The sequence below is a fragment of the Elephantulus edwardii genome, unplaced genomic scaffold (assembly GCF_000299155.1).
Source record: "Elephantulus edwardii isolate Elephantulus edwardi_28Jun2011 unplaced genomic scaffold, EleEdw1.0 scaffold00398, whole genome shotgun sequence".
NCBI classification, from domain to species: Eukaryota; Metazoa; Chordata; class Mammalia; order Macroscelidea; family Macroscelididae; genus Elephantulus; species Elephantulus edwardii.
In genome coordinates, this window is record NW_006400148.1 from 1147743 (window position 1) to 1165326 (window position 17584).

Sequence of the window (17584 nt, forward strand, 5' to 3'; positions counted from 1 at the left end):
CCTTTTAATTTCCTGGCTGCTGGTGCCAAGACTGTTGACTATGGAGCCAAGCAAACTAAAGCTGTGTACAATCTCAATCTCTTCACCATCCATCCTGATGCTGCCAATTGGTCTAGTGGTGAGAATCTTTGTCTTCTTGACATTGAGCCTCAATCCATATTGTAGGCTGCAGTCCTTGACACTCTGCCCCAATAAGGTATATACCTTTAACTTGCTGGTCTCTCTGATACTACTCTAAATCTGAACATTCACATTAAGACAGACTAGGAAGAAGGATTGGCCACCCACTTCTGAAATAGCAGGCCTCTGAAAACCCTATGTATGTTGACTCTATAGGGTCACTATAAGCCATACTCAACCCAATTTCACCTAACAACAATAAACAATGATGTCAGTTTGAGAACTAAAGTGAGTCTGATTCAGGTCATGGTCTTTCTGATCACTTACTATGCATCTGAGAACTGACCAAGAAACAGTGATGACAGAAGAAGAATTGATGCCTTTAAGTTGTAGTGTTAGAGAGGAACACTGAACTGCCATGGATGGCCAAAAGAAATAATAAATATGTCATGGAGAGGGTGCAGCTAGAGTGTTCATTGGAAGCAAGGATGATGAGGTTTTGCTTCACATACTTTGGTGCACATTGCTGGGGAGGAGGTTATTCCTTGGAGAGGGACATGATGCTGAGAAGGGTGGAGGATTTGGTGAGGGAGAGGAAGCTCCTCAACAAAGTGAACTGACATTGTGACTGATGTAATGGTCTCTAGTGTGTCAGGGAGTGTGAAGATAGTACAAGACAAGATGGGATTCAGGTCCACTTTTCATAGGGTTGTTATGAGTTGTACTCAACGCAACAGCACCTAACAACAACAATGCTTAGGATGTCTGTCTTTATGCATTCCATTTCACTTTCAGTAAGTTTCAATTTCCTATACTCATACTTCATACATTGCATGTAGCAATTATTATTTTAGTATCTTTCACATTAGAAACTCTTCCTCTAGAATTATAGCTAAATGTGTTTCACTGCTTTCAAAGGCCAATTAATTCACAGGTGGACTGTCAGTACCTCATCTCAGTCTTTCTCAATCTGAAAGTACTAAATTTAGGAGAGAAACAATAAACAAAAGAGCAGGCACACACAAAAACTATAAAATAAGTAGCACTATGCAAGAAAATTACCTCACCAGGTGGACTTGAAGAAGACTGTGACATCAAGGTAGGAGGAAGATTAAAAACCTGAGATATGTAGATGACAGAACCTTGATTGATGAAAGAGAGGAGGACTTGACACACTTGTTTCAGAAGTTCAAAGAATGCATCCTTCAATATGGATTACATCTCAACAGCAAGAAAAAAAATCTTACAAGTGGACTTATAGGTAACGTCATGATAGATGTAGAAAAGATTGAAATTGTCAATGGTTTAATCTTACTTGGATCCACAATCAACACCCTTGGTACTATTGCACTAACCCTCTAACTCTCCAAGCACAATTTTCTTCTCCAATAAATAGCCTTTCCTAGCAACATTCCCAAAGTATGTGGGATGAAGCTTTACTGTCATTGCAGCCTTAGGAGTACTCTGACCCTATGCTAGGAAATTTGGCAGACAGATGTCTGGCCTATTGACTGAAGAGATTAAAATGTGTTTTCATTCCCATGTAAGGAGATTCAGCAAAATGTGGAAACTATTCACAGTAAGTGAATGAAAAGGCCATGAACTGAATCAGACATATCTTTGTTTATCATTGCTCGTCAAAAGTTTGGATAGGTCTCTACCTGCACACTTTACCGGAGCAATACGTCTCCTGATTTTCTGACTGCTGGTACCAAGGGTGTTGAATGTGGATCCACAAAGATAAAATAATTGACAACTTCAGTTTTTTCTCCATCCATAATGATATTTCTTATCAATCCAGTGGAATTTTTTTGTTTTCTTGACATTAAGATGCAGTCCATATTGAAGTGTATGTTCTTTGATCTTCTACAGCAAGTGATTCTAGTCCTCCTCACTTTCAGTAAGCAAGATTATGTCATCTACATATCAAAGGTTATTGTCAAGTCTTCCTCTAATCTTGATGCCACCTTCCTCTTCATAGAATTCAATGTCTTGAAAAATTTGCTCAACATGCAGATTTAATAGATTTGGAGAGAGGATACAACTCTGATGCACTTCTTTTCTTAATTTTAAACCATGTAATATTCCATTGTTCTGTTCACACAATAGTCTCTTGTTCTAGGCATAGGTTTTGGGTATTTTTAATATTTTATTATTGTGTGTGTGTGTGTGTGTATCGTCAAATCAGATCTGACTGGTACAGGAGGAGATTGTTCCTCCTTTTCCAGCGGAGCATCTGGTGGATTTGAACCGTGCACCTCAGAGATTGCAGTGTACCTTCTTGCCACTAGGCCACCAGAGCTTGCCTAGGCATAGGCTTTACATGAGCACAATTAAGTGTTCTGAGATCCACCTTCTTGTCAATGTTAGCTGTACCTTGTTGTGATCCACATAGTCAAATGCCTTAGCATAGTCAATAAGGCATAAAAAGACATTTTTCTGGTATTCTTTCTGTTAACCTAGATTCATGCAAGATCAGCCTTGGTGCCCTGGTATCTTCTAAGTTCTGCTAGAACTTCTGCCTGTTTTCTACTTATGTACTGTTCTAGCCATTACTGAGTGATATTCATTGATATTTTGCTTGTTTGTGATATTAATGATATTGTTTTGTAGTTTCCAAATTCTGTATCACCTTTCTTGGGAATAGAACAAATATGGATGTTTTTCAGGAGGTCAATGAGATAGCTGCCTTCCAAATTTCTTATCATAGAATTGTCAGTGAACCCAGGGTTGCATCTGATAGTTGAAACATGTAAATCTGTATCCCACCAATTCCTGAGGTCTTATGTTTTTGTCAATATCTTCAGTACAGTTTAAATTTAATTACCATTGACTCTTGTCCATGTGGTACTCCCTGAAATTTTTATTGGCAGACAAATTATTTTTGATATGATAAGTGTCTATCAAATATCTTTTCTGCATCAATTTATCATATTATGTGGTTATTATTCTTTGTGTTAATGTGACGAATTGAGAAATTTGGTACATTCATACAGTGAAATACTATGTAGGACTCAGAAGCAACAATTTTGAAAACTGCTATATAACATGAGAGAGGCTAGAGAACATTATGTGAGTAAACTATCTCAGATGCAGAAGAACAAATACTGTCTAAGACCATTATTGTAAAAATGGAAAGATGAATATGGATTTCCAAAGATGGAAGAGGAGAGGGAGCGGCCTGAGGTTCAAGAGGGGGAGATATCATGGAGCTACAGAATTTGGTAGGTGGAGGTGGAGGGTAAATAAAACCTAAAAAAACAATGTACATGAATGAAACACAATATAAACGAATTATTATATGTATACCAATAAAAAGCTTCCAAAATATCGTTAGTTTTGCATGCGTGCACATGCACACACACACACACATATGAATAATAATCATATTAACATATGTTCTGTGTGTGTATGTGTGTGTGTGCACAGTATCTTAGCACTTACAGCATTGTATTTCAGAATAGGACTTGAAATTATATTTTAACTATAAATACAACATTATTCGTCCTCTGTTTTTCATTCTAGGCATAGTATATATACCAAGTGACTGAGTCAAAGTGGCCAAAGCCAGTTCACCTCACCTTGCTAATACCTAATGTCGATGTTCATGCATTCCATTTTATTTTTACAACTTCTAGTTTTCCAGCATTAATATTTAATACATTCCATGTTGTTGTTGTGTACTGTAGAGTTGGAACTGACCTATAGGTAACTCTCCAGCAGATTTTCAGAGGCAATTAATCTCATGGGAGAAGATTGTCCATCTTTCTCCCATGAAACAGCTGGTGGTCTTGAACCATGTGCCTTCAGGATTGTAGGTAGGGCAATTTCTTGCAACTAAACCACTAGACCTATATTCCAACTATTGAAGGATGTTTACAGCTATTTGTCCTCATTTCAACTGATTTCCAATCTATGTTCTACCCCTGTTACTATAACTAACTGTGTTACTCTATTCATAGGGTTTTGAGAGGCCTGCTATTTCAGAAATGGATGACCAATTCTTCTTCCTAGTCTTTCTTAATCTGGGAGCTCCACTAAAACCTGCATATTATGGATGGCCCCTCTTAAGAATAGATTTGAAGAACTGAATACTAATGACCAAAGATCAGATGTGTTGTGGGATGATATCAAGGATATTATCTATGAAGAGCGCAAAAGGCCACCACAATACAGAGCAGGAAGAAAAATAACCAAACTGGATGTCAGAAGAGATCCAGAAAATTATACTAAATTTTCAAGAAGCCAAAGCAAAGGGAAAATATATTAAATAAAGGAGATGACCAGAAAATTTCAAATGGCAGTTTGAGAAGACAAAGTAAATTATTGTAATGGAATATGCAAAGACCTAGAATTAGAGAATAAAAAGGGAAAACTCACTCAGAATTTCTCAAGCTGAAAGAACTGAAAAATAAATTTAAACTGTGAGTTGCAATACTGAGAAATACTATGGGCAAAATCCTGAATGATCCAAGAAATATCAAAAGGAAATGGAGGGAATACACAGAATCACTATACCAAAAAGAACTGGCTGCCACTGAAATAATTCACAAAATACCATATGATCAAAAGCAAATGATAAGGAAGGAGGTGGTTTACATTCCTATGAAGGCGTTGGCAAAAAATAAGGTTCCAGTAATTGATGGGATACCAGTTGAGAAATTTCAAATGACAGATGCATACCTGGATTTGTTCACCAGTTTATACCAGGAAATTCAGAGGACAGCTACCTTGCTGACTAACTGGAAGAGATCCATATTTGTTATCATTTCTAAGAAAAGATATCCAGTTGGAGGTAGAAATATCAAACAACATTCTTAATATAACATACAAACTGGATATCATTAAACAATGTCTAAAACAGTACATAGACAAGGAACTGCCAGAAGTTCAAGCAGGGTTTAGAAGAAGTTGTGACAAGAAGGATAGTATTGCTGATGTCAGATTGATCCTTGATGAATGCAAGGAGTACCAGAAGAAGATCTATTTGTGCTTTATCAACTATGCCAAGGCATTTGATGTGCAGATCATAACCAATTATGGCTAACATTGAGAAAAATGGGAATCCTAGAGCACTTACTTAATTATGATAAGAAGAAATATATACCTAGACCAAGATGCTGTATGAGTAGAGCAAGGAAACACTACATGATTTAAAATTTAGGAGATGTGCATTAGGATTGTATCCTTTCATCATCAACAATCTGCATTATATAGATGACACATCTTACTTGTTGAAAATGAGGAGGGCCTGAAACATTTGCTGCAGAGTGAAAGACTGTACTCCTAATATGGATTGAAGTTTAACATGAAGAAAACAAAGATTCTCACAACTAGACCAATTGGTAGCACCTTGATGGATGGAGAAGAGCTTGAAATTGTTAACAATTTAAGCTTGTTCAGTTCTACAATCAATACTGTTGGCACTAGCAGTCAAGAAATAAAAAACTAAATTACATTAGGAAAATTTTCTGTGAAGGATCTCTCCCAAATACTGAAGAATAAGTTTGTCAGTCTAGAGATTAAAATGTGTCTGATATAGGCCATAATCTTTCCAATTACTTTCTATGCATCAATGAACTGGACTATGACTAAGGATGACAGAAGAAGAATCGATGCTTTTGAGTTGTGATGCTGGAGAAAATTATTGAACATACAATGCACTGCCAAGAGAACTAACAGGTCTGACCTAGAGAGGGTGAAACCAAACTACTCATTGGAGGCAATAGTTTTGAGGCTCTGTTCTACAACTTTGACCATGTAGCCATGAGGAACCAGTCTTTGGAGAAGGAAGCATGCATTGAAGGGTTGAGGGACAGCACAGGAGAGGAAGAACCCAGATGAAATGGATTACACAATAAGGAAGGTAATGAAGGTAAGTGTGTCAGAGACAGTGAAATTGACTCAGGATAAATTAGGATTCAGAGCTATTGCACATATGATCATTATAAGTTATAGTAGACACAGTGGTACATAACAACAGCAATAATTCAATCTGTAGTCTGAGGAAACTATTTGAGAAGCTGGGCTCTATTTTGAAGAATGTCTCACAGGATTGGAGAAACACTTATCAATAATCTTCAGAATGCAGATTGTACAACTTTGCTTGCTAAAAGGGAGGAGGACTTGAAATACTTGCTGCAAAAGATCAAAGATGACAGCTTTCAATATGGATTGTTTCTTAACATCAAGAAAACAAAAATTCTCACCTATGGGCTGGTAGGAAACAGCATAATAGAAATAGAAAAGAAACTTTCAACAATTTCATCCTACTTGGCTCCATAATCAATATACTTGACACCAGCAGTCAAAATATCAGGAGACATATTTTACTGGGAAGTATACAGTCAGGGACCTCTACAAATTATTGAGAAGTAATGACATTAGTTTGTAGACTAAGGTAGCTTTGATTCAGACCATGGTTATTTCAGTCACTTGATATGCTAATAAGAGTTGGACAATGAATAAAGATGATAAAAGAAGAATTGATATTTTTGAGCTATGAGTCAAGAAGACAGAAGATATATATTGATATGGAGGCATTCAACCAGCTCTGGAAGAAGGTACAGATGATAAAGAAAATATGGAATTCAGAATATCATGGATACAGAGAACCAGAAGAAATATATTGATGTGGAGTTATTTGAACAGATACAGAATAAGGTGCAAAAGATGGAGGGATCAATGGAAACAAGATAATGACTACTCAGAGATTGAAGATATATATCAATATAGATAAAGAGGTACAATAACTTAAAACAAAATCATAACAAGCCAACATAGTGCTGTGAATAATAGCAATGAAAATGTAATCCAGAATGTTAAGACTAAAATGACAGAAGTGTCCAATACACTGGAGGGACAATAGAGTAGAACAGAGGAGATGGAGCAGAAAGTCAGTAAAATGGAAGACCAATAACCTCAATGGAAGCATACTAGAATAAAAATCAAAGACATGACATAAAGAAAACATTAGAAGAAGCATGAAGAAAGACACCTAAAGTGACATATGTATGATTGGAATTCCAGAATACAAGAGATACAGGGAATTCACTGAAAAAATTGTGGAAGAGGAATTAGAAGAAAAGTTCCCCGGTATTACGAAGAACAGCGAAATCTACATTCAAGAAGTGCAGAGAACACCAAACAAACTACACCCAAAAAGAAAACCTCAAGACATATCACAGTAAAATTTTAAAGAAATAAAAGACAGAATACTAAAAAGCAGCATGAGAAAAACTAAGAATCATCTACAAAAAAGAAACAAGTATATTAAGTTCTGATTTCTCTGTAGAAACTGTATGAGCAAGAAGACAATGGGATGTAGGCATACAAAGAAAGAAAATAATTGCCAACGAATAATGCAAGTACCTAGCAAAGTTCTCCATCAAATATGAAGGAGAAATAGGGCCTATTGGAGAAAAGAAGGAACTTAAAGAATTTGTGAAAATAAGATCAAATATACAAGGACTTTTCAGAGAAGTCCTTCATGCAGAGACACCAAAGAAGACCTAACCTTGGTGAATATTTATGCATCAAATGACAGACATGCAAAATACTTAAAATAGTAATTAATATAATTGAATAAAGAAGTAGACAGCAACACAATGGTTGTAGGAAACTTTAACTCAACACTCTAATGAAAAAAGTAGGTAAACTAAATAACAACAACAACAAAACCCAAAACAGTCAACTTGAACTTGTAGATGTATTTATGGTACTGAATCCAACTAAAACTCAATTCACTTTCTTTTCAAATTCATGTTCTCCAGAATTGATCACTTATTAGGACACAGAGCATGTCTCAACAAATTTAAAAAAATTTTTCCATTAATACAAAGTATCTTCTGAGACCACAATGTCATAAAACTAGAAACTGACAACAAAGGGATAAAACTCATAAAACTACCAATGTGAAAGCAAAATAACATCCTGATAGAACATGATTGGGTTATAGAAGAAATAAAGAATGAAATTTAAAAAGGTCCTAAAAATAAATGATAATGAAAATGCAACCTAACAAAATGTCTAGGATGCAGCTTAGGCAGTCTTCAGTGGGCAATTCATAGCAACAGGCAGACAAATAAAAAAGGAATAAAGAACAGAAATTATTATCTAACTTAACATCACTATCAAATGGAAAAAGACCAGGAGTCTAACATCACAGCCTCTAGATTTGAGGAAATTATGAGAACAAGAGCTGAAATAAATGAGATAGAAAACAAATCAGTTAAAACTATCAACACTAGGAGCTGGTTTTCTGAAAAGGTAAATAAAATTGACAAACTATGAGCAAACTTAACAAAAGAAAACAAAGAGAAGACAAAGACAAATAAATAACATGATTAAGAAATGATAGAGGTGAAAACACAACATGTTGTTGTTGATATTACATGCCATCGAGTCATTTGCAACTCATACAACAGCCCTAAACTCTGCTCTATCCTCTGCCAATCGCACTGCCTCTGACACACCCATCCCTATTACCCCAGTCACCGAATCAATCCATCTCGTAGAGGGTCTTCCCCTCCTGCGCTGTCCCTCCACCCTCCCAAGCATGATGTCCCTCTCCAAGGACCTGCACCTCCTTGCAACATGCCCAAAGTATGGAAATTAAATCTATAATATTAGAATGTTATGAATAATTTTACCCTAATAAAATTTGACTCTACTCAAATTGACATGGATCACTGGAACATGCTCATAACAAAAGAAGAAATTGAGCAGGTCATAAAAAGACTACACACACACACACACACACACACACACACAAGTCCTGGACCAAATGGCTTTACACTTTAATTCTATCAAACGTTTATAGATCTATGAGCAATTCTACTTCAATTATTTTAAAAAATAGAAAATTAAAAAAATTCCTAATGTCACTCTATGAAATAACATAATTCTAATACCATAATCTCTCATGAATGTATATAAAAAAATCCTTAACAAAATCCTGGCCTATAGGAACAAACAGCATATCAAATAAATAATTAATCATGACCAATTGTGATTCATAAAAGTTTTATAAGAATGGTTCTATATAAGAAAAACAATCAAAACTATTCACTGTATTAACAAAGCAAATATTAAGAACCACATGATCATAGCAATTGATGTAGAAAAGGCATTTGACACAATTCCACACTCATAGCTAATAAAAATAATAAAGTAAAAATTTTATTGTTACATGCCATTGATTTGCCTGTGACTCATAGTGACCCTATGTACAACAATGAAGCTTGTCCTATACTGAACCAGTTTTACTGACTCTGACACACATACCCCCGTTACCCCAGTTACTCTGTCAATCCATCTCATCCGGAGTCTTCTTTTTCAATACACATTTCACTGAACTTGCAAAGATGTCCTTCTCAAAGAAATAATCCTCCTGGCCACATACGTATGTGCCCTAAGTATGTGAGATGGAACTTCAAAATCCTTGCCTCTAAGGAGAATCTTAGTTTAAATCTCCCCAAGACAGACCTGTTTGTTCTATGGTGGTTCAAAACTCTTCTTAATCACCAGAAGTCAAAGGAATCGATTCTTCTTCTGTCGTCCTTAGTCATTGTCCAGCTTTCTGATGCATAGGAGGTAATTGCAAAGACCATGGCCTGTATCAAGAGTACCTTATTGTCTAAAATGACATCATTGTTCCTCAGTACTCTGGAAAGGTCTCTCACAGCAGATTTTCCCGTTGCAATTCATCCCTTGATTTTCTGACTGTTGGTGCCAAGAGTGCTGACTGTAAAGCCAAATAAACGGAAATTGTTAACAAACTCAATCTCTTCTCCATCTATGATGATGTTACCAAATGGCCCATTGGTGAGAATCTTTGTTTACTTGATGATGAGCTTCAATCCAAATTGAAGACTACAGTCCTTGACTTTCTGCAGCAAGAGTATCAGGCCCTCCTCAGTTTCAGTCAGTGAGGTTGTGTCATCTGTATTTCGCAGTTTATTGATGACTCTTCCTCCAATCTTCATGACACATTCATCCTCATAAATCCTAGTCTCAGGAATGTTCTGTCCCACAGATAGATTGAAAAGAAATGGAGGCAAGAGGCACCCCAACACACTTTTTGCCTGATTTTGAACCATGCATTGTTTTTAAGCTCTTTTCTAAGGACTGTTCTCTGGCCCAAATATAGATATCACATGGCACAATTAAGTGTTCTTGGGTTCCTGTTCTCCTCAAGGTGAGTCACAATTTTTTTGTGTGTGATACAGTCAAATAAGGCAATAAAATGCCTTTTTATGCAAAGGAATTCCCTCAACATTGTGAAAACTATATAGCCAAAACCAAAAGCCAATATAATTCTCAATGGAGAAAGACTAAAATATTTTAATTGCAAACAGGGACCCAACAAAGATGTCCACTTTGACTACCCCTGTTCAATATTTTATTGAAAGTACTTGTTAGGGCAATATGACAAGAGTAGGAAATAAAAGACATAAAGATCAGCCAAGAGGTGGTTAAACTGTATGCAGATTATATGACAGTGTACTCATAAAATCCTAAGGAGTCAACCAAAAAAAAATTAGAGCTAATATACCAATTTAATAGAGTGGCAGGACACAAGATCCATACACAAAAGTGAGTGGGATTCCTCTAAAGTAACAAAGAAAACACAGGAAAGGAGACCAATGAAGCAATACCATCTATAATAGTCAAACACACATTGAGATACTTGGGCATAAATATAACTAGAGGCATACATGCTACCTTTACAATACACTTCTGTGAGAAACAATAAAAGACCTAAATAAATAGAAGTTCCCTGTTCATGAATATGAAGATGTAAGATAGTGAAAATGGTAGTCCTATCAAAAACAATCTCCATGTTTAACAAGATCTTAATACAGATACCAAATTTATTTTTAAAGATCTCCAAATTGCAATTGTCAAGTTTATATGGACAGTAAAGAGACTGTGAATAAACAAAGCACTTCTGAAAAACAAAAATAACATGTGATGAATAGCATGTCCTGATCTCAAAACCACTTGTAATACCCCAAAGACCATGGTACTGTTATAATGACAGACATGTAGTCCAGTGCAACAGAACTGGGAACCTAGAAATTGACCTAACTATGATCAACTGATACTCAACAAGGGAACAAAACCTATCAAGTAGGGAAACAACCTTTTTATCAAATGGTTCTGGTAAAACTGGACTTCTACTTGTGTTGTTGTTGTTGTTGTTGTTAGCTGAAATAGGATCTACATCTCACACTATAAAAAAAACAAACAAACAACAAAAACAGCAACTCAAGATGGATCAGAGACCTGAGAATAAAGCCCCAAACCATAAATATTCTAAAAGTCAAATGGAATGAATCTTAGAAGGCCTAGCCTATGGTATAATGAGGCTGACAAATACAGACAGAAATGCACATTCAGGAAAGATTAAAATTGATGAACAGGAACTTGTAAAGATTAAATCCCTCTGCCCATAAAAAATTTTTTCCAATAAGGTGAAAAGAAACTCTACTGACTGGAAAAACAAAACAAAACAAACACACACAAACACAAAACACGATAGCAAGAAATAAATTGTGGAGAGGATGTTGAGATTCTGGAAATCTTGCACATTGTTTATGGGATTGTAAAATGGTACAACTGCTCTGGATGGCAATTTGGTGTTTCCTCAAAAAGCTGAACATAAAGATTCCATATAGCTCAGCTATCCCACTGCTAGGAATATACCCAAAGAAATTAGAACTGAAACACAAAGAGATTTGTACACCAATGTTCATGGCATCAGCCCAAAAAGTCCATAACAAACTAATGGATTGAGAAATTGTGGCACATTCACATGATGGAATACCATGTAGCTCTCTGGAAAATGTTTTTGAAAAGCATTACATAACTTGGGAGAGACTTGAAAGTATTATTCTGAGTGTACTACTTCAATCTTATAAGAAAAAATACTGCATAATACCTCTATTGTAAAAATAGAAAAATAGCAAACTGGGGTGGGGGGAGAGTGGGCAGGGAGAAAAATGCAACAATGTATTAATGAAAATCCCAAAGCTCTGTAAATGTTCATTAAAATGAATAAAATAAAATTAAAAAATTAGAGGGATAACAAGTAAAACGTATATGAGGTACAAAGGGGGCAGAGATGGGAACAGAAGTGTGAGGATGGTTGTTGTTGTTGTTGTTATGTGCCATCGAGTCGTTTCCGACTCATAGCGACCCTATGCACAACAGCTCTAAACCCTGCTCTATCCTGCGCCAACCGCACCGCCTCTGACACACCCATCCCGATTACCCCAGTCACCGAATCAATCCATCTCATAGAGGGTCTTCCCCTCCTGCGCTGTCCCTCCACCCTCCCAAGCATGATGTCCCTCTCCAAGGACCCGTCCCTCCTGGCAACATGTCCAAAGTATGTCAGACGAAGCCCCAGAATCCTTGCCTCCAAGGAGCAGCTTGGTTTAATCCTCTCCAAGATGAATCTGTTTGTTTTCCTGGCAGTCCAGGGTACATTCAGTACCCTTCTCCAGCACCACAGCTCAAAAGCATCCACTCTCCTTCTGTCCTCCCTAGTCATTGTCCAACTCTCTGATGCATAACAAGCGATTGCAAATCACAAGATCCCACTATTTGGTGGGTGGAGGGAGGAGGGAATAAATAAAACGGGAAAGATCTGGCAGGGACCTGAAAAGACAGGGTAATAGTAGGCATAGTCCAGTGTGTTTTATAAAACATAAGTTACAGAAATTATTGAATGAAGAGCAACAAAAATGAAGGAAAATGTGAAACACACACACACAAACACACACACACACATATGACCATGTATAACAATGAAACAATGGAACACAATGTATATATATGCAAGTGTATAGGTATGTTGTTGTGTCAGAATCAACTGGCAGGTTTTCAGAGGCAGTTACTGCACAGGAGGAGATTGCTCATCTTTCTCCCACAATTATATGCATAATAATAAAAATAACCAGAAAAAAGAAAGAAGATGGAATAAATACATGGATTCACTGTGCAAAATGGGTGACACAGAAATGTTTCAGTAAGCATCCTGTGATAGAGAACCAATGGTAATAAGAGAGGAATTTCAAGCTGCTCTGAAGGAATTAGAATAAAACAAGTCCCCAGGAATTGATGGAATGTCAAGTGATAAATTTCAACAAACAAATGCAGCCCTACATGTGCTCACCAGGTTGTGTCAAGAAAGCCTAAGGATAGCTAACTAACTGACCACCTGGTTGGAAGAGATCTATATCTTTTCTCATTTCCCCAAAAAGTGATCTAACAGAACATAGAAATTACTGAACAATATCAGTAATATTACATGCAAGCAAAATCTTACTGAAGATTATCCAAAATGACTCAAATAATATATCAACCAAGAATCGTCTATAAGCTGGGTGTAGAAGAGACTATGACACTGGGGATGTCATTGTTTTTTTATTATTAAATTTTATTAGTTTTAATGAATATTTATAGAGATTTTGGGTTTTCATTCATTCATTGTTGCACTGTTTTCTCCACCCTCCTCCCCAGTTCGTTCTTCTTCCCCCCCCCCAACCAAATGTCTGTTTTAATTGTCCAATTGCCACAGTGCTTGTCAAAACCAGTTCTGATTAATCTCCTTTGGGATATCATTGTTTATGTCAGATGGATCTTGCCTGAAAGCAGAGAGTGTCAGAAGAGTATATTTTTTTTCGTTTTATTGAGTATATAAAGGAAGTTGACTGTGTGCACACAACAAATTGTGACTAACATTGAGGAGAATGATAATTCCAGAACACTTGATTGTGTTTATATGAAACTTATACCTAGACCAAGAGAACAAACAAGTTTGTCCTGTAGAAAGTGAAACCAGGCTGCTCCTTGGAGGAAGAATTCTGAAGCCTATCTGACATACTTTGGGTATGTTGCAAGGAGAGACCAGTCCTTAGAGAGGGACATTCTGCTTGGCAGGCTGGAGGGAGAGTGCAGGAGGGGAAGACCCTCAGTGAGATAGATTAACTCAGTGACTGGGCTACTGGAGGTAGTAGATATGTCAGAGACAATAAGGTTGGCTCAGGATAGAGTATGGTTCAGAGCAGTTGTACATAGGGCTGCTATGAGTCACAGATGACTTGATGGCACATGACAGCAACAATATATCTAGACTAGAAAGCTATCCTAACAGAGCAAAGGAACACTGCATGATGTAACATGAGAAAAGGAGTGCATCAGGAATGTATCTTTTCTCCATGCCTTTTCAGTCTGTATGTGGAATATTTTGAGTGACTGGACTTTATGTAGAAGCATGTGACATTAGGATTGGAGAAAAACTCATAAACAACTTGAATTTTGCAGATGACACAACCTTTTTCACTGAAACAAAGACAAGGTTTGCTGCAGAAGGTCAAGGGCTGCAAACTTTAATATGAATTGCATTTCAGCATCAAGAAAGCAAAAGTCCTCACAAATGAACCAATAGGAAATATCACAACACAGGATAAAAGACTGAGATCATTGATAATTTCATCTTGCTCAGATGCACGCAGTCAGGAAATCAAAATAGAAGTAGCATTGGGACAATCTGCTATCAAGGGTTTCTGCAGAGTCTTAAAGAGTAATGACATCAGTCTAGGGACTAAGGTGTGCCTGGTACAGGCCATGGTCTTCTTAATTGCTTACTATGCATCTGACAGACAATATATATGTATGACAGAAGAAGAATCAATCAAAGCTTTTAAGTTGTTTTGTTGAAGAAAAGTATTGAAAAAAAGCCTAAACTACCAAGAGAACTATCATATCTGACCTGGAGAAGGTGAAACAGATTGCTCCTTGGAGGCAAGTATTTTAAAATTTTGCCTCATATTTAGACATGTTGCCAGAAATGACCAATCCTTGGAGAAGGCCATCATGCTTGGAAGGGTAGAGGATCTACCCAGAAGAAAAAGATCGATCTTTGATGAATTGGGTTGATAAGATGACTATGGAAATGGGGTCCAGTGTGTCAGAGAATGTGAGATTGGCTTAAGATAGGGCACTGGGCAACATTATTTTTCATATAAGTCATAGTCAGCTCAGTAGCACACAAGAAAATAACAATGTTTGTGTCCTTTAGGTGATACATATGTAAGAAAGTTCTTTGTAATAGTATATTATAAAGTGTGAGAAAAGACTTGAAATTGCAAGAAAACCATTAACAATATGTCTAGCCCAGAGAAAATGTTTAAGCCATTTTATTACTCCCAGATATTTTCTGCATAATTTTCTACCTTAATAGGAGATTAAATTAATGTCTTCTTTGACATTTATTTCTAGGAGGATAATATCAGCCTATATCAAGCTTCTATGGTTAAAACTATTTGCCAAAGTGAAGTGTGTTCCTTCAGGTGTGGTTTATTGTTGTTGTTATGTGCTGTCGAGTCGCTTGCAACTGGAAATACTTCTTTACCCTGTGGTCGTCAAAAAGTTCAAAAGACAGAAGGGCAAGATCAAGAAAGCACTGTAACTAAAGGGTATGGTATAGAGGAAATGCATAATTTTGTAGATATCAGCAGGTTCCTGAGGACACATTATTAAAAGGAACCTCGTTGTTGTTGTTATTTGCCATCGAGTCGTTTGCAACTCAGAGCAACCCTATGTACAACAGCCCTAAACCCTGCTCTGTCCTGTGCCAATCTCAGTGTCTCCAACACACTCACCCTGATTACCCCAGTCACTGCATCAATCCACCTCATAGAGGGCCTTCCTCTCCTGTGCTGTTCCTCCACCCTCCCAAGCATGATGTCCCTCTCCAAGGACTGGTCCCCCCTTGTAACCTGTCCGAAGTATGTCAGACAAAGCTTCAGAATCCTTGCCTCCAAGGAGCAGCCTGGTTTAATCCTTTCAAGGATGATCTCGTTCATTTTCTTAGCAGTCAATGGAATATTCAATACTCTTCTCCAGCACCAAAGGCATCAATTCTCTTTCTATCCTCCCCAGTCATTGTCCAGCTCTCTGATGCATAGCAAGTGATTGCAAAGACCATGACCTGTATCAGGTGCACCTTAGTCTCCAGAATGACTCCATTACTCTTCAGTACTCTGGAGAGATCCCTAACAACAGACTACCCCATTGCAATATGTCATTTAATGTCTTGGCTGCTGGTGCCAGGAATGTTGACTGTGGATCCAACTAAACTAAAGCTGTTAACAATGTGGTTTATTAGAGGATTAAAAAATTTGTCAATTAAAAAAATTTTTCTTATTCTAGAAGATCAAATTGGCCTGGAACTTTGTGTTTGGGCTTGTGTCTCTGCTAGTTTCCATTGTATGAAAACAACCTGTAACACCTTGTTCCTCGTTTGGAATAAGGCCTCTGGTAGGATGACATGAAAGCACTTATGTTCCAGAACCCTCAACCACATACGAGCTGACTTGCCGAAGTCAGGCTGATGTGACCACTCTCTGTGAGATAAAACTTTGCTTCTTTCAGCTTTTAATATCTGTCCTTCCTTACTCACTTTTGTGCATATAATCTGTGGATTCTCATCAATAGATCAACTGGAAGTTATTGGTTAGAGAGATTCTTTTATATTTCCGCCTGAACTGAAAAGTAGAGATGGAGTGTATGTGAAAAAAAAAAAAAAAACCAAACAAACCACTCTCTAGCTAACTAAAAAAATACATCCACAAGGCAAAATGTTTTTCCTTCAAACAGGATGACAGAAGTAAAGAAAAATGGACTAAATGTTTCCAACATTGCTTTTACTTGGAAAAAGAATTGACTAACTTAATCATGCACTGTCCTTGGCGTGAATTTACAAACTAAGCAGAATACGCTTCAGCCTGGAAGGAATTGCCCACTCTCCTTGTTCCTTTCAAATATCACAGGTTTCATACAGCAGAAGACATTTAATGTTCCCATAGATTAAATTTGGGAATTCAGCCACATTGTCCCTTGGATTTCCTGCTGGTATTCAATATAAGCTAGTAAAATGCAAAGCGAGATATTTTTATCACTTGGAAATAGCATCATATAAAATGATATCCTAGCTGAATTCTTCCTTGTTCTTAACTATTTTTTTCCTAGTACTTTGCGTATAAGTAAATATATTCCAATAGGAGGCATGCCTTTCTTCCTTAAACCCTTCCTTTATTGAAAAATTAATTTGTAGTGAGGATTTAGTCATGGACTAAATTCATGACCAGGACTTATTCATAATCAGGATAATCTAGTGGTTTGTGTTCAAAGTCTTCTAAAACATTGTAACTATGAACTTTGAAGTAAACCAGTATAAAATAAAAATTTTACCAAAGAGAAAAACCTAAGAGGAGACCATGGCACTAAAGACATTATCACTAATGTCAGATAGATCTTGGAAGAAAGCAAAGAGTACCAGAAGGGTATCTACCTTTGTTTCATTGACTACTCTGCAAAGGCTTTTGACAGTGTGGATTAAAAAACCAAAACAAAACAGAAGAAGAAGAAGAAGAAGAAGAAGAAGAAGAAG